Source organism: Alexandromys fortis, unplaced genomic scaffold (assembly GCF_014885135.2).
Source record: "Alexandromys fortis isolate MF-2015 unplaced genomic scaffold, M_Fortis_MF-2015_v1.1 scaffold_144, whole genome shotgun sequence".
NCBI classification, from domain to species: domain Eukaryota; kingdom Metazoa; phylum Chordata; class Mammalia; order Rodentia; family Cricetidae; genus Alexandromys; species Alexandromys fortis.
This window is the reverse complement of record NW_026068021.1, coordinates 1,634,419-1,659,457: the sequence shown is the minus strand read 5'-3', so window position 1 is coordinate 1,659,457 and position 25,039 is coordinate 1,634,419. Positions and strand designations below refer to the sequence as shown.

The following is a 25,039-nucleotide window of genomic DNA, read 5'->3' as shown; positions in this document are numbered from 1 at the left end:
AATAGCATTTTCATACACTCATCCCATTTTTCACTTCAGTGCAGTACTTGTTAAGCTACATTATTTACATTTGCTGTAAGTGATTTGTGTTAAGTGATTCTGTCTAACTCTAAGTGAATATAAGTGTCTTGAGCATGTGTATTGAACTTGTGTGTATTTAGTGCATTTTTGGCCTACAGTTTCCTCAACTTAGGATCTTTTGGGGGAGTTGGGATGTAATTATCCAAAATCAGTAAACACATGGATTGCTTGCTGTGAGATAACACCATTTGAAGGAAAGAGATGGGTAAAATGAGAACATTGTTGGTAGGAAACTCACTTCAACACAGTGACATAGGTTGAAAGCAAAGGCTGGAGAGAGGTACACTATGCAAGCAGTAACAAAACAGGAGAATCCATAAGCAGGTCAGAAAAAACTGATTTTCAGAGTAAAGTACCAGAAACAGAGAAACTGCATAAAAATAAAGGAAGACACAAAGCCCTATATGTGTACCTTCCATATAGCCTCAAAAACCATGAGACTAGAACTGGTGGAGCAGAAAAGAGAAACAGGTAAGCTGAATTTAAGAAATTAAATAGTTGTAGAGTGATGGGTCTTAGAAGTAAATCAGGTAAAAACCTTGGAGTCTTCATTCCATCCTTAACAAAAGATAGGTCTATTAGAGAAGAAATCAGCAAGAGTAACAGAATCTAATATTTAGAGCACTTAGAAACACTTCCATAAATAACAAACTGTACTATTTTTTTCATTTGCTCATGGAAAATTAATCAGTACATTCATGATCTTGAACTATGAAACCTAATATAATTTTAAAAGATTGAAATTTTATGAAGTATATTTTGCGAGTAATCCAATCAAACTAAAAATGCATCAACAGGAAGCTCTTCAAACACTTGAAAATTAAATAATATACTTTTAAATCCACAAGTCCATGAAATAAAAACTTAAACATTATAAGTGAAAATGCAATATATCAAGAACACAGGATGTAGCTTGCACCAGCACTAAGAAGGGAATTTATAGCTGCTAAATGATTACATTCAGAAAGAGGAAAGGTCAGTCCAACCTAAACTACTACTTCATGCAGCGAGAAAAAGAACAAGACAATCCCAGAGCAAGCAGAAGGAAGTCAAGAGTGGATGCCAATGACATTGAAAGGACAAAACTTACAAGAGGCTGATTCTTGGGAAAGACCTATTGATACAATTATAGGAAGAATGACAAAGATACAAAGTAAGAAGACATTTCACAACGAGAAAGAATGAAATGGAAGACATCACTACAGATCGTACACTATAGTAATGGAATGAAAGGCATTGCTGGAAAAAGAAAGACTTTGTTCTTATCATTCAACAACTTAGTGGTAGATAATGTCTAGTTTTAATTGTTTAAAATTTTTTTCAATCAAAATCTAAAATCTACCAATCTCAATCAAAATGAAACAACTTGAGACTATTGCCCTAAGTGCATGGCGATTAAATATACTGAATTCTTAGTTGAAAAGCTTCTACCAAAGATCTCTGGACCCAGGTATCTTTATTGGAGCACCTACCAACAAGGAGGAATTAACACCCATGTTATCAGTTTGTTTCAAAAGCAGAGGGAGTGCTCGTAGTCATTATATGAGTTCCTTTGTACCCGGAGTTCAAATCAAACACATCAACAAAACTTTATAACTCATATTTCTTATGAACTTACAGACTACACTCTTCAAAATTAGTGAATCAGTTCCAACAATGTATCTAATATAATCAAAAGTGGTTTATTTCATGAATTCAAAGGTTGATTGAACATTTTAAAGTCTTTAAAAATTTCTCATATGATCTGCCAGTTGATTTCCTCAAAGACATTTAATAAATTCAGTGTTCATTAATGATTAAAAAGTTAGAAAACTAGAAATTAAAGGAGATTTTTCTTAGCTACATAAAGAGGATCTTCTCCAGACTATCTCTGGCTGACTGTACTTTACACTGAAAAATAGATTGTTTCTTCTCAGATTGGAAACAAGGCCGGGATGCATACTCTTACTTTGTCTGTCGAAAGTAGTAATAGAAGTTCTAGCTGTGTATCACTGATAGAAAAAGAATGAAATGCAAGCAGATGAAAAAGAAAAACAAAGCTATCCTTTCCCCTAACACGAGATGAATCCTTTTTTTTTTTGTATGAGAAAACCCCAAGGAATGTAGAAAAATAAAAACTTTATTTAAAAATTTTTATTTTATGTGATGAATATTTTACCCAGGTTCTTTAGAAGAGCAACCAGTGCTGTTATCCACAGAGCCATTTATCCAGTTCCCTGAACTTCTTTGGTATACAATATAACCACTACAAATAAGATCAAAAGTCACTTTTCTGTATCGAATATGAGCAACTGAAATGAACACATTGCCATTTACAGTTGCTCCAGAGGACACAAAGCACATGGGTGTAAATTTCAACATGGGTAGGATTTACTTAAAAATTGTGGTTAAAGGAGTCAGAGCACCTGAATGTTGACATATCCTACTCACTTATTCTGCAAGGTTCACCATAGTCAATGTGTTATTTCTTCTCAAATTGTACAACTTCTTTTTACAATATTTTATTTTATTTGAATGTGTTTGTGTGTGTGCATATGCACGTGCAGGTGCCACACATGTGAGGGTGTCCCTAGAAGTCAGACAAAGGCATTCGGTCTCCTTGAGTTGCAGATGATTGTGAGCTTTCTGACATGGGTTCTGGGAACTGAACTCAGGTCCTCTGTAAGAGCAAGGGCTTTTAATGCTGAACCATCTCTCTCTCTCCAGCTCCAAATTTATACATTTCTACAAAACCTTAGCAAAATTGTTTTGAAGACCTAGGCTGCATTACTATTTTATTTATTTACTTGTGTGTGTGTGTGTGTGTGTGTGTAGAGGGATAGGTTGCAGTGAGGTTAAAGCAGTATTATGAAAGGTGAAAGATTATAGTTTATTGGATGACTGTATTGATATTAATGGCTTTCCTATAGGTGCAGCAATTATGGTGTTGTGGTACTGGCAAAGAGAATAGACTTGTAGATCAAAACAATAGAATAATCAAGAAACATACCAACATTGGACTGGTGAGATGGCTTAAAGAGTGTGGGTGATTGCTGCCAAGCTGGATGACCTGAGTTTGATTCCCAAAGCTCACATGATGTAAGGAGAGAACAGGCTCCTATCAGTTGTCCTTTGACTTCCACATGCATATTGAGGTATGCACACGGATACACACACATACACACATGATAGATTTAGAAAAAAAAGTGATGCTAGAACAGTTAAATGCCCACAGACAAAATGATGCACCTCAACTTTTTTAATTGTTTTTATTGAGGTATACGTATTTTCCACTTCCTTCTCTCCCCTCCCCTTCTACTCTCTTTCATGAGCCCCATGTTCCCAATTTACTCAAAAAAGTCTTGTCTGTTTCTCCTTCCTGTGTAGATCCATGTATGTTTCTCTTAGAGTCCTCTTTGTTGTCTTGGTCTCTAGGGTTGTGGGCTGTAGGCTGGTTTTTCTTTGCTTTATGTCTAAAAGCCACTTATGAGTACATATTATATTTGTTTTTCTGGTCTGGGTTACCTCACTCAATATGTTTTTTTCTAGCTCCATCCATTTGCATGCAAATGTCAAGATATCATTATTTTTTTTTTACTGCTGTGTAGCGTTCCATTGTGCAAATGCATCACAAATTCTTTATCCATTCTTTAGTTGAGAGGCATCTAAGTTGTTTCCAGGTTCTGGCTATTACAAACAATGCTGCTATGAACATAGTTGAGCACATGTCCTTGTGGCACGATTGAGCATCCTTTGGATATATACCAAAAGTGGTATTGCTGAGTCTTGAGGTAGGATGTTTTCTAATTTTATGAGAAATCTCCATACTCATTTCCAAAGGGGCTGTACAAGTTTGCACTCCCACCAACAATGGAGGAGTGTTCCCTTTACCCTACATCCACTTCAGCATAAGCTATCATTAGTGGATAGATCTCAATTTAAATTCTATATCTTAAGTAAGATGAACTCAGATTATGGATTTAAATGTAAAATTATGAAAGCTCTGGAAAAAATAGTAGAAAGTTTTTAAGATCATAGACTAGGCCATGCTAAATGTGTAATCCATGATATCCCATAAAAGTATGTGTCCCGTATGTAGAAGAACTTTTAATTCATGAAAGATCACATAAAGAGAAAGAAAAGTCAAGGTATAGAGTGGTATAAAACACTTGCACTAAACCTGTTTGTATACTACCCGAAAGATTAGTATCTAAAGTGTATTAAGAACTCTCAAGCCGGGCGGTGGTGGCGCACGCCTTTAATCCCAGCACTCGGGNTTCGAGACCAGCCTGGTCTACAGAGCTAGTTCCAGGACAGGCTCCAAAACCACAGAGAAACCCTGTCTCGAAAAACCAAAAAAAAAAAAAAAAAAAAAAAGAACTCTCAAAAGTGACACATAAACTAGTCCAGTTAGAAAGTGAGCAAAATGCTATAGAGATTTGCATTGGTATGGATCTTGCTTTATTGATGAAAATTTAAGGTCAATTTTGTTGTATGTATAGCCTCTTTCCAGTGACAGACGCTGAAACTTTACCCGGTAAGCCACAGCCTTGAGGCAATACACAGATTAATGGAGATAGGTTAATTTAAGATATGAGTTAGCAAGAGATACACTTAAGTTATTGGCCAAACAGTATTTCAAATAATATGGTTTCTGTGTGTTTCATTTGGGGCTGAACAGCTGGGAACGAATTAACAGCCCTCATATAACAGCAGAAGACATCTATAGATGGCTATATATAAGATGGTAAATAAAACCAGAAAAAGACAGGCAGCATCATTAGCCAATAGGGAAATGAGAAAGCCATCCAGAGTAACTACTGTTAAATGGCCAAAGTAAAAACCAATGACAGCACCGAATGCCTGTGAGGATTGAGAGAGAGAGAGAGCATCACCTACACATGGCTGTGGAATGGAACGGATGCAGCCACTCTGTGGAATTGACAGCCTAGCAGATGCAGGCCTACGTGTTTATCCCAGAGAAATGAAAACAGTTGTGTAAGAGTCCGGACACAAATGTTCCTAGAAACGTTTTTATCGCCACTCTGAAACCAACCCTGAAATCCTTGAGTGGGTGAGTGATTACCCAAACAGCAGTACATCTGTATCATGATTGTTTCTCACAATAAAAAGGAACAAAAGGTGAAGCAATACAGGATGACAAAAAGCCATTTCGAAAAGATTACAGACTGCATGATGTGATTTATATAATTGTAAATGACAGCATATTGTGAACAGAAAACAGATATGTGGCTCTTTGTACTCCAGTAGCAGATGAAGGTAGGAAGAACCTGAGTGGCTACTGAGCCCACCACCTGCATCTGTGTGGTGGTGAACATGTTCTGCTACATTTTGACTATGTCGGTGTCAATAGGCTGGTGCCATATTGCATTGTAGATACTGGTGGTGATGTGTTTTGACAAACTTGATGGAAGACAGGTGGAGTCTCTGAAGCATTTCTTACAAATGCATGTGGACTTAGAATTTGTGATAAAAGATAACTGAAAAATGTGAACGGGGCTGAGGATGAAGCTCAGGTTGAAGAGTGTCTGCCTAGCATGCACGAACCCTGGGTTACCTCTCAGCACTGATTAAACTGGATGTGATGGTGCACCCTGCTAATCCAACTCTTGGGAGGTAGAGACTGGAGGGGCAGGAGTTCAAGGTCACCCCCTTACGTAGTGAGTTGGAGGCCAGTCTGAACTACATGAGACACTGTCTCAAAAGAAAAAAAACAGAATGAATTTTTGGTAAGGGACAAGATTGGAGACTGCCTTTTAAAAATGCAGTTGGGTATAAGTTACACTTCATTTGTTGTTAAAGATTAAAATAAAGAGATAGCATCTGAATGCAGAAAGGAAGCAGGACTGGTTAATCTATCAGAACAATTGGATATTATACTTTATATCCCTAAACATGATTACAAGGAAACATTAGTAAAACACAACATTTATGAAGGGAAGGTAGCAGTGAAGATATGTAGGTGTCAGATCACTGGGTTTTGAAACACACGAAAAGATCCTAAAAGCTGGGAATGCAGGTAAATTTTAATTAAAAGTTTAGTTAGATTAAGCAAAGCAATAAAAGGAATGTTTCCTACTGAAGTTTATGGAGCAAAATGAAAAGCACATGCAGGGAAAAATCTATAGAACTAAATGCCTTTCCTGTTAACAAAAGAAAAAAAAAACAAATCTCCTTCATAACCAATTTAAAGAAATGCTCTGAAAATTGTCCATTGTGCCTAACACTATAATTTATGTCTTAGCTGTGTTGAAGTGTGTACTTCTGTAGTGTTCAGTGCCTTCACATTGCTATGCTAATAATCTCCAGGTCTCCTTTCCTCGTACAAAACGGAGGCTTTGTCCAAAGCACGGCATCCAATTGTTCTATAGTTTAGTTGTTTGATATCTGAGAAAATTCTGATGTAAGCATTGGCTGTTACTAGCTTTAAAATAGTTTTCCTTGCAATTTCTAGATGGGCTTTAGTCATTCTGATACAGGAGCTTAGAAGAGAATTGTGGAAAGTTTTTATTTCCATGCTGAATAAAAATGTGACAGCTGCTCTTGTTATTATCATAAATAGAAAAGAAAGATCGACAAATTTGCAACAAACATTAAAACTACATTATGGTCTCAGAATAGATGGATATTGTGTCCTCATTTGCTGTTGCTGGACATAATGGCATGCTAGAAGCACGTTGCAGTCAGATGGGCCTGTTCCTGCCTGGGGTATAATTTTATTTGGCACATGCGTGTTGCAGAAGTGTGCTTGGTAATATAGTTCTGTAAGAGAGAACATAAATTCTTGGCCAACCCAGATACAGAAAGGGATGTGTGCTGAGCCTTTGTGTCTAATGACATGATAACCATGAGCCATTCCCTTGTATGGTAATGTCAGATTTGCTTTATTGCAGGGCCTGCACATGCACAGATGAACCTCACTACATAAGGTGGTGCTCTTGGGGACTTCTACATGGAAAAGTTTGAAGTTGTACTCCTCTCACAATGATTCTCGTGCATTATTATAGAGTTAAAAATGTGTCTATTTTTAAAAGTTGGAAACCTTCAAGTGTTGCTGCAGAAGCCGGGGGCTATTTGGAACATGCTTTGATCACTACTGCATGGCAGTGCATGGAAAGAATGCCATTAGGAGCTGGGTTTTTTTTTTTCTTTCTGTTTTTGAGTTGGAGGATTTTTTTTTAATTTCTAAGTGATTTATTGGTTGTACAGTGTGGATGTTTTTGCAGATATAATGGCCTGTGTTCTGTAAGACCTGACTTATTTCATAGTAACTGTCCCACTGCTTAAATATGTTAACATCAAAAGAACACATTGCAAAAACGTACTGGAATATAACATATATTAAATGAGATTACAAAGATACTAGCCAACCTCCTAATTTAATATAAACATACCATGTAAATAGCCTGAAGTAGCTGTGACTTTTAAAGAAATCATATTCTTCTGAGAAATGGTTATATAAAATCCCGATTCAATGTTGTGAAATACTTTAAAATCTTTTACTTACATATTTGTACCATGAGGCTCTTTAAAACAACAAAATAAAGCAACCAACCATCATTCAATAATGTGTGTTTTCATGATTTTAGAAAATTGCTTTTACTAGTTGCCTATGACATGTTCACAGAAACCCAGTTTCTAGACCTGAGCCACTGCCGTCCTTGGAAGTCCTTCAGTGGTGTGTGCCCCTGTGGCTGTGCCCTTCCCTTTTCAGTGTTTCCTACTTATGGGCCATAAAATTTCTCGTGTTGCTTACTTCTGGCATTAATCAGGGTCTGTTGGGATGATATTGACCCTGTCTGGATTCATACACTTTGGACGGCTGTGACAGCAGTGATCTCTTCCTCTTTGTTAGCACCGCAATCACCACACACTGTTTCTTAGCCCTTCTTTTCTTTTAGCCTTTTAAACTCTAAGAATCAAGACACGTCTTCTAGTTCAGTTCCATTGATGAATGTTTCTATATCCAGTTTTATGGTCTGATTTTTTAAGATTTAGAATTGCAAGTTGCTAAATGGCATCTTTAGGTAATTTGTATACTTCTGTCTAAAGTCTTTTAAGGAGGGTTTCTTGTCTTCAGAAGGGAGATCCGACTCTCGAACCTGCTGGATAAGTTGGCTGTGTGCTATATGGGATGTTAGTAAGATATGGTTAGAGGGAGGTGGGGCTGGGGTGACTACATCATCTTATCTCAGACGTGATGCTCGGGGATTTTGCCATTGTCAGTAAGGTGCTATTGGTTAGCCTTCCAGAAGGCTTTCATCTCCCAGTTTCAGTCTTTTCTCCTTGTTTCCTGCCAGTAACAGAAGTCTGTGGGCTTGGTTTTTATGAAATTACTTGAAATTCTCCACCTATACTATATTCTTTGGTACCTCAGTGGTATGGGATTTCCCTCTGTATGCTGTGAATACCATTGGTGAACAAAGAAACTACCTTGGCCTGTTGATAGGGCAGAACTTAGGTAGGTGGGGGAAACTAAACTGAATGCTGGGATAAAGGAGTCAGAGTCAGGAAGAAACCACGGAGCTGCGCTGGAGACAGACACACTGAAACTTTGCTAGTAGGCCACGACCTCGTGGTGATGTACAGTTGAATGGAGATGGGTTAAATTAAGGTGCAAGACATAGTCAATAAGAAGCTAGAGCTAATGGGCCAAGCAGTGATTTAAATAAGACAGTTTCTGGGTGGTTATTTCAGAAGTCTGGGCAGCCGGGAAACAAACAAGTGTTTACAACATTACATCATTACAACACCTCAGTGGTGACAACAATCAACCGGCACATATTATACACTTTTATGTCAGAGGTGGTTTATACATTATCTTGTTTGATGCTCACAGCAAGAACATGAGAGCTTACTGAGAGCACATGTGACCATGAGCCACCAATGCTGACACTAAACACAAACATGCTACACGGAACAGTGGTTTTTTTTTTAATTTTTATTAAATTTAAAATAGTCTCATATTGCTCAGATGGAATTTAAACTTGCTCTGGGCTGAGGGTGACTTTTAATAGGATTAGCATATTTTGTTTTCCTGTCTCCACCTTTCAAATGCTTGTATGATAGAGGTTCACCCCCACATCTGACTTATGGCTAGGCTGTCTGTTAAGGATATTGTTCTTACAAAATTAGTAGATTTTCTACTTTATTGAAGTGGAGCTGAACATGGTCACCTTTTGAAGACAAAATACTGTTGTTTTTTTTTTCCTATTTTTCTTCCTCACCTTGTCTTCTGCGGATAACTCAGAATACCAGGACACTATTCAGTAAAGAAGTTCTTAATTTACTAAAATGGTACCCAAGGGTGCAGAAGCACATCCTTTATGGAGATGATAGTCACATTAAATCTCCTGAGTATGAAGCAGATACTCTCCCACTAACCCTCAGTCCTGAGAAGAAAATACTGAAATAGATTTTTGGATTATGTAAACATTCAGACCTTAGACTAGAATGTTGAGCCAGATTTTGGCATATACAAATCTATTGGTTGCCTTCGTACTCCCCTGGGATGAGTTACAATTATGGACTGTTCAATTAAGATGAAGGACAAGACAACCCTTTGTTCTGGGAGATGTCAGAGGAGTAGATTTCTGGTAGATAAGCCTAAGGGTGTGATGGAAGACTCTACCTCCTGTGAGCAGGTGCAGTGTGGAATCTGAGCAGCTGGATGTCCTTCAGTAGGATAGAAGATCAAAGGTACACTGATGAGCAAGGAACCTTAGAACAGGTAACAACAGTGAAGCCATAACCAGTATGGCCAGTTATATCTTAACTACAAATGTTGTATGGCAAAAATACAAAGGAGGACAGTGACAGGAAACAGAATTGGAAGAGAAATGCCAGTAAAGTCACATTTGAAAAGAATCTAGAAGTGCAGAGAGTGTTTTCCCTTTCCCTTTTAGCTAAAGAAATCTAGAGGGCTAGGTGTGTAGCTCACAGATGGAGGACTTGCCAAGAATGTTTGGGACTATGGCTCAGCAGTAGAACACTTGCCTAGAATCCCCCAGTGAGGGACTGGGGAGTGGCTCAGTGGTAGAACACCTGCCTAGAATCCCCCAGTGAGGGGCTGGGGTGTGGCTCAGTGGTAGAGCCCCTGCCTAGAATCCCCCAGTGAGGGGCTGGGGTGTGGCTCAGTGGTAGAATACCTGTCCAGAATCCCTCAGTGAGAGATTTGGGCCATGGCTCAGTAGTAGAGCATTTGCCTAGTATGTACAAGGCCTTAAATCGAATCCTTAGCTTCCCAAACAACCTGAATGAATCAAGAGTTTCATTTTATATGCCATAGTCTGCAGTTAGTCTTGCTGCTGCCTAAAGAACTTGGTACTCACTTCCTTGTGTCTGCTTGTGTTTTTCTTATGCTTTGATTGCTGTCTCCTGAATCTGCATCTGCCTCTGCATACTATTCTGTTTTGCTGTAGTTGTCTTCCCAGACCCTACTTAGATGACACTTCCTTCACTAATTCCTCTCCAATGACTTACTTGATTTAAAAGAAATGATTTTTTTCATGTTCTTATAACAGTTGTGTACTGGCAACAGTCCTCGACATAAATCTCCTGGTACTGTAACTAGTAGTGATTTACAGATTAAAGAGCATAATTAACTTTGCCTTAATAGTGTTTCTATCACCTTGAGTGCCTGAGCTAGGTAATGTTACACCCATTGCTGGAGACCTGAGCTAGGTAATGTTACACCCATTGCTGGAGACCTGAGCTAGGTAATGTTACACCCATTGCTGGAGACCTGAGATGCTGATATGCTTCCATTGAGATGGGACAGGTGGGAAGGACTGTCAGACAGGTCTGTAGGAAGTCAGAACTGCCACGTGGTACGTCATCCCCGTGCCTGTTGGAGGTGGGGGAATTAGTCCCAGGGCCCTCTGTGTATACCTGGTGAAGCAGGAGCAAACCAGCTCTCCTTTTGCACCTGCTGGGTGCTAGGGCAAGGTTTGGTCCTAGCGTTGGTTCCTTGCTCTGTCCCAGGTGACTTTCTACCCCAAAGGTCTCCGTGTTTCTAGCCATGCTTCTGTTGCAGTCCTGCCCCAACTCCTGAGGTGAATCTGTTGGAACCGTGTTTTTCTGTTGATCGACTCTATTTTGTGATGATTTAAGTTTATATTCCTAAGTGCCTTCACAAGCTGTTTTCGTTTGTTCTTTTTCTTCCTTTTTTCCTGTGCCCTTGGAGAAGTTATTTACTTCTGAACCTCTTGTGTATCATTTTAGTAAATTAAGAATTTAGTTCAGTGAATGATACCCTAGTGGCCTGAAAGAGTTAATACAAGTTTCTTGAGTACTTTATTAATTCCTAGGGAATAATTTATGCGTTAGAGTGTGGCTTGGTATCTAGTCTGTTACAAATGCCATAGGGTATTTTTTTTCCTTTCCTTTTATGGTTTGTTTTGCAAAGGTGGCCTGAGAAAACAAGTGGATGTTGAGCATAAATATAAGAACCCTCTTTTATGAATATTTAAATTTTGAATATATGCACAAGAGGAGTATTATTAGAGTAGACATTAGATAAAGTCAGATTTCAGTGCATCCTGTGATCTTGGTAGGTCAGGCTTTATGCTTCCCTCAACTGATGTTGTCATGGCATTTACATCAGAGAGAACAAACTAATTATGGTCTCAGATATTTGTGTGTGTGTGTGTGTGTGTGTGTGTGTGTGTGTGTGTGTGTGTGTGTGGTGGGAGAAGACCTTAGGCCAGTGTTTGTGTTGTGCCTTAGGATCCATCTCCTCTGTGTTTGGAGACAGCATCTCTCATTGTCTTAGAGCTCCCCGGTCAGCCTGGATGACCAAGAATACACCTATCTCTACCTTCTCAGAACTGGGATTTCCAGTGCCTGCCACCAGCCTTGCTTATCTTTTTTCTTTTTTGTAAATGTGGGTTGTGGGGATTGACTTCATTTCTCTTGCTTACAAAGCAACACTTTCTGACTGAACCATCTCCCCAGCTCACTCTGTTTTAATGCAGTGTCCAGGTGCACTGCCTGGCTTTACTTTCTCCGTCTTGCTTCTACATGGCTATGTCATCTTATGCAATTTAATTAACTCCTCTAATGCAGCTTTCTTTACATACAGACTAGAATGATACTGGTGTGTCACTCAAAATTGTTATAAAGTTAAGTGCTCATAAAGATGAGCTATTATCTTTTATTATTATTGTTAGGACCTTTTAGATAGATCAAATAAAATCAATGATAGAACACGCCAAGGAGAGTCTAGTATATGGCAACAGACATTAAATTGGAGAGCGTTTGCTAATGTTGGTAATTACGTAAAGCTCTATTGGGTTGATGTGAAGTGGTCTGAGACTCTGTGCCTTCCTGTGTGGGCTCTGTCCTAGCTGTATAGTGCGTGCCCAGCTTTTGGCCCTGTCACACAGAGTAATGACTGGTCTGCTCTTTCTCCTCTTTGCCCCTAGGCAGTCGTTTCTCAAAGTGAACTTTAGTTTTGTCATTTTCCTCCTGTCCTTCTGTATCTCGGGCTCTCTTACAGTTTTTGGTGCTTTTTTCCTCAGTCCTTCATTGTCCTCTCCTGCCCTGTGGTTACAATAAAAAAAAATCCTGTGTGCAGGTGCATAACTTTGACTTTATGAGGGCTGTGGTGTGGTGATAAGAGCAGGATCTTGTTCTCATTAGATTGCAGCTTGTTATCACCTACAGAGAAGGCTGTCATTGGAGTTACTCTCTGAAGAAGAGGCTAACCAGCCCCAGGCTGGAAAAGTGGAACAAGGTGGGAGAGGCAGACGGGAAGAACTGGGTTTACAATAGGATGAAATTCAGCTTGGTTCTTCAGCCTGGGCAGGCCTGAGTGTGACTGGGTGACATGCCCTGGAAGAGTTGTCTTGGCAGATGGGAAGCGCTTGCTTTTGGAAGCTGGAGGGTAGGAAGGGAATGGTATAGAACAGGAGCCTGTAAGGTTATTTTTTACCACAATATGTCACAATATCTTGAAAGAGCATCCTGAACTGGGTTTGTTCAGGACATACTCCTTGGGGCTGTTTGGCTCTTGATAAAGTAAACAGTTGGAAAAGAGAGTTAGGAAATTTTGTATTTCTCACTTTTAGGCTAGTTCTTTAATGTAGCCTAGCTAGAGAAGTGCTGCGTTGTTGACGATGAAATGCTCAAAGCTGCTTTGATTCTGTCAGGATATAATGGATCAAAGGAGAGACACCTACCAAAGCCAGTCATTGTAGGATGAATATGCCACAAATGAAACAGGTTGTCATTTAACAATGAAGTTGGAAAAAAAAAAACCCTGGAGCACAAAGTTTGTCATTGCCTACGCAGTCATTAAATGCTGGGGGAGCATGCTCTGGGAAGCATGTGCACACAGCGGATGTGTGCTCAGTGTGCTGTGAACTCCTGAAACCAGGAACCCACACTTTCTGCTGCCACTCCAAATTGATGGAGTGTTTGCCTGATTATTGCTCTGTTTTCAGTGTAGTTTGTCTAGTGGGACAGATACATTGACCAGCGGAGTTCTGTGTTCAGTCTTCTTGGCAGGTATTTCTTTTCTTGTAAGTTACTAATCAGTCTGATAATGTCATTTTGCTTTATATAATTGATTGCCTTAGACTTTCTAGGGTCCAAGTCATTTTTCTTGACTCTAATCAACTGTAGGACTGTGAGGAGGTCTTTGGATCACCAGACAGAGTCTTATCCAGTCTTACTTTGTCTACCATGTAAGGCCTTGGTAACCTTTTCTTAGGGATGCCTCAGCTTTGACTCCTAAATTCATTGAACAGTTCATATTAACCCCATTGCTTTATAATGCTAAACTATAGCTGTTTGTTCATTTCTCAGGATACTATTGGCTTTGTAAAATTTAAAAAATTAGTAAGATTATTATCATTAACATATTCTTCAGCATTAAAGATGAAATATACTGTTGCTGAAGAATTCGACTTCAATTCTTTCTTTTAATTATAAAATTTTATTTTGTCTGCATGCATGTCTGCATATATGACTTATGTACCTAGTGTCTATGGAGGCTACAAGAGATTGTTGGAGCCCTGGAACGGAATTGCAGGTGTTTGTGAGCTACCATGTGGGTGCTAGGGATTAAACCCGAGTCCTCTGCAAGAACAGCCAGTCTCTTAACCACTGAGCCATCTCTCTACCCTACCTCTTCAACTGGTTTATATTTGGGGCTAAATGTTAAAGGGAAAGCCTATTAGTTAATTTTCTAGTTCCTTTGACCAAACAAGACCCAACCTTAGGGTGTATTTTGGCGCACAGTTTGAGGGTATAGTCTATCCTGGCCAGAAGGCATAGCAGCAGGAGCCTGGAGCAGCTGGTTGCTTTGCATGCACATTCAGAAAACAAAGAGATGGATGAATGCTCAGCTCCATTTCTCATTTTTATTCCATCTGCAACTTCAGCCCATGGAATGGCGCCACTACATTCAGAGTGGGTTTTCTGTACTCAGTTAAGTCTTTCTGGAAACACCTATATAGATGGAGCCTTTGGGTTGTTTTTATTGTGATTCTCTAGCTTATCAAGTTGATAGTCAAGATTAACCATTTTTGTTGGCGACACCTTTTTGCCACAGGACCAATAATTCTGAATGCATAGCTATTCAATGAGACCAACATTTATTTTTATAAAAAGTAAAGCTACAAGAATTGAAACCGATTCGAAAATGTTTTGGTTACTGCCTAAACAGTTGGTTGTCCTTAGAGTCTGTTTCAGTGTGTGGCATTGTGCTTCCATGATTGGTTATCCTTAACAATTTGACAGCAGCATTGAAATTTCATGAAGTTTTTATGTCTTCTGTTTTGCTATCAGCCAAAAGCATGAGAATTTATTAACTAGGAAAGTTATATTTGTTCACATAAAAATTAATAAAAATTGATAAGTCATTTTGTTTCCCTAATAATTTATTTTCATTACTCAAAACAAACATGAAGGGGAAGGGAAAATGACTTAACACCATTACCATCCTGGAAGAAAAGAGATACAGAGGAGCAGGAATAATAGACAACATGGTAGTTAGAAATTGGCATTCCAGTAATTACAATAAATGTAAATAGACTAGATCATTCAGTTAATAGACAAATGTGGTCAGATTGGATAAAATCAACAAAACCTCAAGCTGCTCAGTTTATAAGAAACATATGCCAAACCGAAGGTTACAGGAGGCAGTGGACTGGAAAATTGTATTTCAGACTCATGCTAATCAAAAGGAAGTTGGTGTAGCTGTATTGATATCAGATAAAATAGACATCAAAGCAGAGACCATTGAAGATGAAGATCACTGTGCAGTGAAAATGTCTCGGTTCAGCAGACACAGGGGTGTTAGCATCCAGGAGCTCAGGAACAAAGTCCAGAAAGTAAAAATATGCAGAAATAGAAGGGAAATGACTAAATCTGCAAGTGTGGTGGGACATTTGCATACCTTTCTGAATAATTGATGTATTGGCAGGTGGAAACTCGTAAGGCTAGGGATGATTTGAAGAACATGATTGATGGATGTGAGCTCATAGACATAGATCACTAGTTCTGTGTACTTCACTCTGCCCATGCACACACAGCGTCACCAATGATTATGTATTGGACTCTAAAACAAGCTCCAGTAAATTCCAAATAATTGAAATGGTGTGATTTCCCCAATCAACAGGTATCATTCCAAAATAAGTCAAGAACTGATAGGATATCTCAGTCTAGAAATGGAGCAGTCCATTTGTGGGTGATCGCACATTTTATTGTAAACATTTACTCAAAGGGAGCAGTCTTCATTTAAAAACAAAAAAAATGTGTTGCAAACTTAATAACTGTACAAATTGACATAATTTGGAATTTTTATATTTGAATATTTGGTACTTAAACATTCTAGGAATTTTTTTGAGAGCTTTTCCTTCCACAAGGCTTGGGATTGTGTGCTGGAGGGTGGCAGGAGGGTTTGCCAGAACCAGAAGCTTTGTGTTTACTGAACACAGGAGATGTACTTCTGGATTTGCAGCTACAGCTGAGCCTGGGTTTTGAGTTCTTGACTTCATATTTATGGAAATTTGAGGCTCAGGCAAGTTGAGGAACATTATTTCCTGATCCATATTTGAACAGTAGCAGAGGAGCCTCTAGTTGCCCTCACAGATACGTTGTCTTTTGTTGTACTATTCCTGCCCATTATTGTTTTGGAGGAAAAACATAATTTTGTAGTGAGGAGCACAGGGCCCCTTGTTCTGCCCTGCCCGGCTAGCTTACACCAAAAATAACCACACAGAAATTATATTAATTAAATTACTGCATGGGCCATTATTTCTAGCCTCTTATTGGCTAACTCTCCCATATTAGTTTAACCCATTTCTAATAATCTATGTAACCATGAGGTTGTGGCTTACTGGGAAAGATTCTAACCTACATCCATCTCAGGCAGGAGACTCATGGTGTCTGCCTGTCTTACCTTCTTCCCAGCATTCTGTTCTGTCTACTCCACCCACCTAAGGGCTGCCCTATCAAAAGGCCAAGGCAGTTTCTTTACTCAACCAATGAAAGCAATGCAAATACAGAAGGACCTCCTAGACCATAATATAGATAGTTTCATATTGATTCTGATTATTGGTTCTTTGTAGAATTATTATTTTTTAAAGTTCCAAAGAGCATGTAAACATTCAGGCATTCATGATGGCTTGTAATAGACTGAGCTGACCTGTGTTTTGAAGGAGTGGGGGATCAAACTGAGAATGGGCACTAGGTTTGAAGAAGTAACGCAGCGTGTGGATGTAGGGATGAGCTGTGCACATGGTTGAGTGCAGAGGCCCTGTCCTGAGGACATCGAGATGATGTGAGTGTTACCAACATGTATACGTTCTCAGTGCTCACACCCATCATCTCATTAGCTCTTTCTCTTTGACAATTTTCACATTACCCGATTCAGTCTCTTTTCCTAAGGCAGTTCTCTGTGCTTTGTTTCCCATTCTTACTGTAATCTTTTTTTTTTGAGTAGAGGGTGATGTAAGCAATGGCATGGAAAAATGCAAGACCCATTAAGCCCATTATATCCTTCTCCGCTATCCTTTCCTTAGTGTGCTCGACTTCATTCTGGTTAGCTACTTCCACACTCACGTGAGTATGTTTCATCATGGGGTTATTTTGAAAATTGATGCATTTAGAATAAAAGTAGGTGTAACCTCCTTTCACGTTTGTATTTATAACAGGCGCCGAATGTAGAACTTGCGTGTCTTCTGATTTTTTTTTTAAGGATCCATAATTTCTGAAAAGTTTAAGGCTCAAATGAATTGTTCAATCTAGGTCTCTGTTTGAATTAGTAACACACTCTCTGTTTCTACTCTTAGTAAATCGAAAAGTTACCATGTCGCTCTCTTTCTTGAGTAGGAATGCTGGGGATGGAATCCAGGGTCTTGCATATGCCGGGCGTTGCTGAGACACATCCTCAGCCATATACAGCCCTCATTAGCAGTGCCTTCAGTGAAGTTCTGAATTGGCTGGAGTTGGTTTTCAGACCTCTTACAAGCAATGGTGCTTCCTCTCTGCCATGACTAGAGACGACCAGTGACTGAGACAAAGACAGAGTATTTCATAAAGGGCCCACACTGCTCATGGCTGGATGAAGGACTGTTCATCCTGGATTCTACGTGCAGATCATTTGGAGGCAAGACCTCACCCCTCCGAGCATGACCTGGCTCAGCCTCCACATGGGTACTCCTTATAGTGCCTTGTGAGTTTATGAAACTAGCCTGGGTAACAGCTGCCCTGGTAGCTCTGGACTTTATTTTTTTTTCTTATACAATAAAGGAACGTCTGGAGGCATTACCATCCCTGACTTCAAACTCTATTACAGAGCTACAGTATTGAAAACAGCTTGGTATTGGCATAAAAACAGAGAAGTCGACCAATGGAATCGAATAGAAGACCCTGACTTTAACCCACAAATCTATGAGCACCTGATTTTCGATAAAGGAGCTAAAAGTATACAATGGAAAAAAAGAGAGCATCTTCAACAAATTGTGCTGGCAAAACTGGATGTCAATCTGTAGAAGAATGAAAATAGATCCATATCTATCACCATGCACAAAACTCAAGTCCAAGTGGATTAAAGACCTCAATATCAGTCTGAACCTGATAGAAGAGAAAGTGGGAAGTAGTCTACAACACGTGGGCACAGGAGACCACTTCCTACGTATAAACCCAGCAGCACAGACAGTAAGGGCCTCATTGAATAAATGGGACCTCCTGAGACTGAGAAGCTTCTGTAAAGCAAAGGACACTGTCGCTAAGATAGAAAGGCAACCCACTGACTGGGAGAAAATCTTCACCAACCACGCAACTGACAAAGGTCTGATCTCCAAAATATATAAAGAACTCAAGAAACTAGACCGTAAAAGGCTAATCAACCAAATTATAAAATGGTGCACTGAGCTGAACAGAGATCTCTCAACAGAAGAAGTTCAAATGGCCAAAAGACACCTAAGGTCATGCTCAACTTCCTTAGCGATCAGGGAAATGCAAATCAAGACAACTTTAAGATACCATCTTACACCTGTCAGAATAGCTCTGGACTTTAAATCAGTGTTTTAGACTACTATTGAGTTAGTAAAGAGGCAAGGCTGTCGACCAATCAGAAGATAATGTGACTTCCTTTTATGCCGCCCATTTGTGTCTGGGAAGCTGGAGCTGCAGGATAAGTTGGTACTTGCCATCACTTCAGAAATTAGTTTTCTCATAAATATTGGTATAGGGAACATAATCAAAATTGTATTTAATTATCATAACATCTTTAGTTAGGAAATCTATTTGTGTTAATACTTTCACAGCTTCTGGAAGGAATCAAGTCAAATCACTCCTATATAATTTTCCATGTATTTCATAGCTACATTTATTAAATCACCCACAGTTGATTGTGTTTCTTTGTCAATCGTATTGACTTCGGAGTTCTAGAGTGGACTGTTTAAATAGCTCTGTTAGCTAAGGGGCATTAACCTTTGCTCTTATTAAAAATATGTCCTGAAGGGTGAGGGCAAAATATTATTGACTGGACCATGCTTAAATATTCCAAAGGGAAAGTAGCCTGAAATGATCTTAAATAAGGAAACTATTAAAGGTAAACTCAGCTGATCATGTTAAAGAGGCTTTGCTGTCGTGTGATAGTAGATGCTTAAAATAATCCCCCAGACAAACTTAATGCCTGTGAATATGGCTTATATTCTTAAATCTGCTGGGAAACTCTAATTACATGATTATAGCTAAACTGAGGTTTATTTTCCAGTTTTCTTTCTTTGTATTAGAGTGGGACATGTGTGGCCGTATTGAATCCTTTTTCAGTTATGTTATTTGTTAATTCAATTGATATATATTATTAAAACTTGCAAGAAGGCTTTTTAAAAGTAACAAAATTTCAGAATATATTCTAAGTAAAGATTGTGAATTTTTTGTGAAACTAGATCAAGTGTTCTTTGTTAAACTATAAGAAGTATTCCTTACAATAGGTGACAGTTATACACACACACACAGACACACACACACATGCACACTCCCTTCGTGTTTCTAGACAGGTTATATTTCTGTTCTTTGCATCGGCTCTTCATTCTTCACTCTTCTCTATTTCCTTCTTCGTGTGTGCCTTTCAGAGAAGAAATAAGTAGCCACCAGGTACACCTTCAGTTCTCTGTTCAGCAGCCTATACATTTATCTCTGTAAATCCCTGTCTTTACATTTATACTCCAACAGAGGCTTCTGATCCTGTTCTGAGAACAGCTACACAATTTATCTTTAATTCCCAAATTAATTATCAGCTAAATGTGCTGTGATATCGTCTGTATTCTCCCATTCATGTGTAGGAAGGGTAACGTAGAACTCCAGGATACCTCTACAGAGTGGGTTGAACTTGTCCTTACCTCCTTTTCTCTTCCCAAAGTTAAGACCACACAGCTGTCAGACCTGTGATAGCCCTCCATTTTGTTCTCATTTCTCCGTGAGCAATGCGATAGAAATACGGTACTCCACTCTAGCTTTTGACAACAGTGTTGGCCAAGGTTTTACATAGTATGAATTTCAATGGTGTATAGCTTTTCAGAATCTTGGTACAGGTTCTTACTAAATGTAATGCTTGTAGTTCTTTAAAATTGAGATAGTGTTTTCCCTCTTCAGGTTTGCTGTTCCTTTAAATTTTGTCAGCCTTTTTACTTTCTGGTGAAATGTAACAGAAAGTGCATAAAGCAGATGTACAGTTCACCCAAGTGTAAAATAAACACCTGAGCAATCGCCACCCAGACACGAAGCAGGACATCACCAGCTCCCAGCAGCCCATGTGTTTATCACTTCTTTAAAGATTAAGGCTGGTGTTCCATGAGCTTATCCACCAGCTCCTGCAGTGTAATTTGCATGGTAAGCTATGGCTTTGTGAAGGAGCTATGATTCCCTCCTTTAATATCTTTATTATCTCCACATTTTAGTTTTCTCTTTCCAGTGTTTAGTTTTGCTGTTCATTCTGAATGTGAATTTTTGGTGCAAGCTAGGAAATAGGTGTTCAATCTGTGATTGTTACAATGTAATGTAACTGAATAGAACTTGTTTGTTTTTAAACTCCTATTAGCTTGCTTCCTGACAACTAATTTCAGAGACTTCCGCTCTCTTCTACACACATGCTATAAGCTCTCAGTGTTTAAACATTTCATTTGAAAATCTGTTCTCATAGGGAGAATAGCTATCAGAGCACATCAACCTATTTAAACCTATTCTCCATTTCTCATGGGAGTCGTGTGTCTCTATCCTTAGGAGCATACCGTCTTCAAGGCTCTGGGTGCCTTGCCTTCTCTGAAACTAACCAACCAACCAACCAACCAACCAACCAACCAACCAACCAACCAAAACACAGATACTCCCCATAAAAAAAAAAAAAAAACAAGACAAAACAGAAAAAAAGCAAACAAAAGCCCAGCAAGTTTGTGAGCTGACGATAAAGACCTTGGGTCATCTAGCTTGGCCTGCAGAATTGAAGATGAAGACAGTCAGCCTTGGATGAGCTAAGTGTGGGGGTTTAAGAGTTCGTGATACTCTGTGCCCAGTGCGTCTGCAGTGACAGCATCAGAGAGCAGCTAACCTGTGAATCTTGTGCTGGGTTTACTATTAGTGAGTCTCTGGTGTGTTTTCCTCTTGCACACTTAGTTTTACACTGCAGTTATGTTTGCTTTTAAAAAAAAATCTGTGTTTAGTAATGCAGCTAGAATAATGTAATGCAATACTCCTGAGTGGATACAGAAGCTGTTCCTGTTCAGTTCTTGTACTGGTATGGGGATTCTTGACAGTTTGTTTCAATACTAACTTATTTTAATGAGGGCAGAATATTTGGAATGATTAGCTAATCTAATCATTAAATGTTCTTTTGAGCTTGCAGCATCAGTTAGGTATGACTCATAAAAACATTTTTCTATAAAAGCAATGTCAAAATTAAGTGCTCACTGGAATCGCTTTACAGTTAGGATTGAAGATTGAGGCAGCTCTGAGCATTGATATTGATTTTGGAAATTAATCTAATTGGCAGCCATACTCTAGAAGACTTGATTTCTAAGCCTTTCTATGTACTTGCATTGCCATAAATAAGAATGCATTCTGCCTGGTGCCAGGATGTGGTTTTTAAGATTTACTAAGAAAACTAAACATCTTAACTACTATTTTTCTCTTTTTGGCAAATTTAGGTTCAAAATAATATGACCACTTCTAAATTGTAGTTTAGAACATTAAATGCAGTTTTTTTGTTGTTGTCTTTTTTTTTTTTTTTTTTGTAGAAAATCTAAATTAAAGACTTGAGTGTATAGACTGTGTTGCTTAGAACTGCAGGATCTAGCATTATCCTCAAGGATACTCGCCTCCATTTCTGCTGATCATAGAAACTCAGAGCAAGCCCTTGGAGGTGCAGTGTTAGTAAGGGCAAGGCTTGTGATCGGTAAGGTTGTCATGGGATGGATGCCTTTTCCTGTTGGATTGCTGGTTGTGGGTGTGTTGCTATTTGGCAGCTATCCTGGTTCTGCAGAGTTTAAACTAATGGAGGAGCAGAGCCAGGGGACTCCAGATTTCCACTATCAGGGTTCTGGGTTTCCAAAGTAAAAGTATTCCACTCTAGGTTATATACTTGTAGGTCGGATGTGGTGCCTGTCTAAGCTTTTACTCCCCTGAGATTTGAGAAGTCCAGCCAGTGCCTCAGGTGAGCTGGCAGTTGGGGAGCTGCACTGGCAGGCTATTCTCATAATCATCCCAGAGGCTATATTTGTAGCTTTTAAATTATTTACTTTTGCTTGTGATGAGTGATTTGACCCCTGGCCAGAAATATATTCCAATAAAACATTTTGGATACCTTCTAATGTGTCTCTTCTAATAGCAGGCTGCTGCAGTGATTCTGTAGTGCTGATGTCCTGTCAGGATTCTGGGACTTCTGTTGGGAGCGCTGAGAACACTAGTGCTGAAACAGCCATGCTAGGGCAGCTTCTCCAGTAAGAGTCTCACGCTGAAGCCTTCAGCAGTTTCAAGCCAGCGTCTCTAGGTTTTGTGGGGTTCCTAGGGGTGTGCTGCTCTTGATTGCATCCTGGAGCTTCTGCAGAGAGGAATGATATCATTGAGGAAGTTCTAGGAAGGAGTTCTCTCAGGCTGTAGCCCTTAGAGTTTGGAAGACTGGCAGAATGAGTCTTGAGACATACGCTTCACCACCATCGTTACCAGAAGAGCCTTTCTTTGACATTTTCCACCACTATCAGCTCTCTTATTTGGGGTTAGGATGTGGACTCCAAGCAGCCAGAAGTCAAATTAGTTTTATACTCTGTTGTATTGTTGGCTAACCACAATCAAGTATGTTCAGAACAACTTCTGAACAGTCTGTGGGATGAATGAGTGAACCTCTTAAGTTACCCACATTCCAGTTGCTGTTGAATTGAGGCTCATCAGACATGTGTATAGAAAAATAGGCATCCCACAGTAGGTCGACTGAGCTATTGGGTAGCTCTGTGCTAGCTGGCTCAGAGGTCAGGCCAGTGATGTGAGCCAATGAAGCATGTCTGAGTGTTTATTGAGAGGGGGATTAGAAAGTATCTGTCTATAAACAAATTGAAACATTTGCCTTTCAGTGCTTTTTTCTGGAATTGGCTTCTTAGAATTATTGATTCTATTTTTCAGCAATAACTCAGTTGCTGAAGACAGTTGTTGAAGCATATAAGTCCCTCTTTTCCAAGTGTTTTTGATACTTTGTGGGAGTATGTGACTAGCTAATAGTGCTTGTTTGGTCAGATATTGTAACCCTGGTCTACTGTTGCCATGGTAGCCCTTATGTTAGGGTCCCTTGTCTTCATAGGAAGTTGGGGAATTTTCATGTTGGCTCTTCCCATGTGTTTGTGAGATATTCGACATGGACAGTAGTGAAATTTTGAGCACATGGGATTTTGAGTCCTCAGATCACTATTTACTCCACGTATGCTGAGGCTTCAAACTGGTGAGTCACATGCCTGCAGATCGTTTTTAGTTTGAGGATGAACATTAAAGTGGCAAACTGCTATACTTTAAAACTGATATTTTAAGGAATAGATAGAAGTTTTTAGAGACAACATATAATGAGTTATCTCTGCTGTATTTATTTTAAAAATCATTTATTATTTCTTTGAGTATCTCATACATAGTTTGATCATATTCACTTCCCCTCCCAACGCTTCCTAGATCCACATGAACGCTTTCTTAGCTACACAACATTGTGTATTTATTATTATTATTATTATTATTTTAAACCCTATCAAGACCAGTTTGTGCTGCTCAAATATTCTTAGATATATGGTCTTCCACTGGGGCTTGGTTAACTTGCTAGTGGCTGCACTCCTATAGAAAACCATCTATCCCTACCCCAGCCAATAGCTCCACAGATAGGGGAGGGATTTCCTGCCCAAGGCATCTCCATGCTGGCATCTAGTGTGGCTTGAGCTTACACACTTTGTGCATTCTATCTCAGCCATTATGAGTTTATATGTTCAGCTGCCCCTCTGTGTCCAGAAGTACACAGTCGCTTTGTGGTCTTACACTGCCTCTGGCTCTTACACTCCTTTTCTGCAATGATCCCTGAATCTTCAGGGGAGATGATGCAGTATCTATGTATCATTTAGGACTGAGCATTCTGTGGTTTCTTTTTCTTTGCACCTTGGCTAGTTCTGAGTCTTTGTGTTAATTACCACCTATTGCAAATAGAAGCCTCTTTGATTAGGGGTTGAGAGATACACGGATGAGTCGTTAGGAGTTGGTTTAATACTGTGTCCATTTAGCAGAGTAATTGCAGTTTGTTCCCCACTAGGACGTAGGACCTGTCTAGCCATAGCATGAGTTTCTCTTGTGGCCTAGGAGGTAAATACAAACAGAAAGTATTGGCTATTCTCATGATATATGTCCACTTTTGCATCAGTGGACATGTCTTGCCAGGCCAGTCATTATTGTAACTTCTAGGGCTCATGGGTGAGTAAGAGCGATGTTTATTTTTCTCCTCTGGTAGCCCCAAGCTAGCTACTACATACATACTTCCAGGTGAACACCAGCTTGATTTCATCATGCTTTATGACTTGAGTATATGTGTTGTCTTCAGCAATAGGGTCTTGCTGTTAAGTTCTAGAGCTGCGGTTCTCAACCTGTGGGTTGGGACCCTTGGTGGGGGGTGGGTGAGTGATGAATGACCCTTTCGTAGGGGCCACCTAAGACTGTCAGAAAACACATTTATTTACATTACAATTCATAAGAGTTAGAAAATTACAGTTGTGAAACCGCTATTCTAGAGGGTAAACAAGAGCAACGGCACTAGCCTGTAATCTTTGAGAATGTATGGGACCTTATTGCCAGCAACTTCAAAAGAGGCAACCCATTTCTGGCACTAGATGTTTTGTTTGTTAGCTCATAGTGTCTAGTAGGGGCTTTGCTGCAGAGAGAGAGAGAGAGAGAGAGAGAGAGAGAGAGAGAGAGAGAGAGAGAGAGAGAGAGA

General features: G+C 39.4%; 1 protein-coding gene and 1 long non-coding RNA gene across 2 annotated transcripts in view; both read left to right on the top strand.

Moving 5' to 3' along the window:
- The window catches only part of LOC126514336 (uncharacterized), a 34,987-nt gene extending 27,888 nt beyond the window's left edge, over positions 1-7,099 (top strand). Inside the window, exon 3 of the long non-coding RNA XR_007595553.1 lies at positions 6,975-7,099. This is a non-coding gene — a long non-coding RNA (uncharacterized lncRNA). The remainder of the gene's footprint in view (positions 1-6,974) is intronic.
- Sdk1 (sidekick cell adhesion molecule 1) overlaps positions 1-25,039 on the top strand; it is a 961,631-nt gene that overhangs the window by 50,215 nt on the left and 886,377 nt on the right. The gene's annotated exons all lie outside the window — the stretch shown is intronic.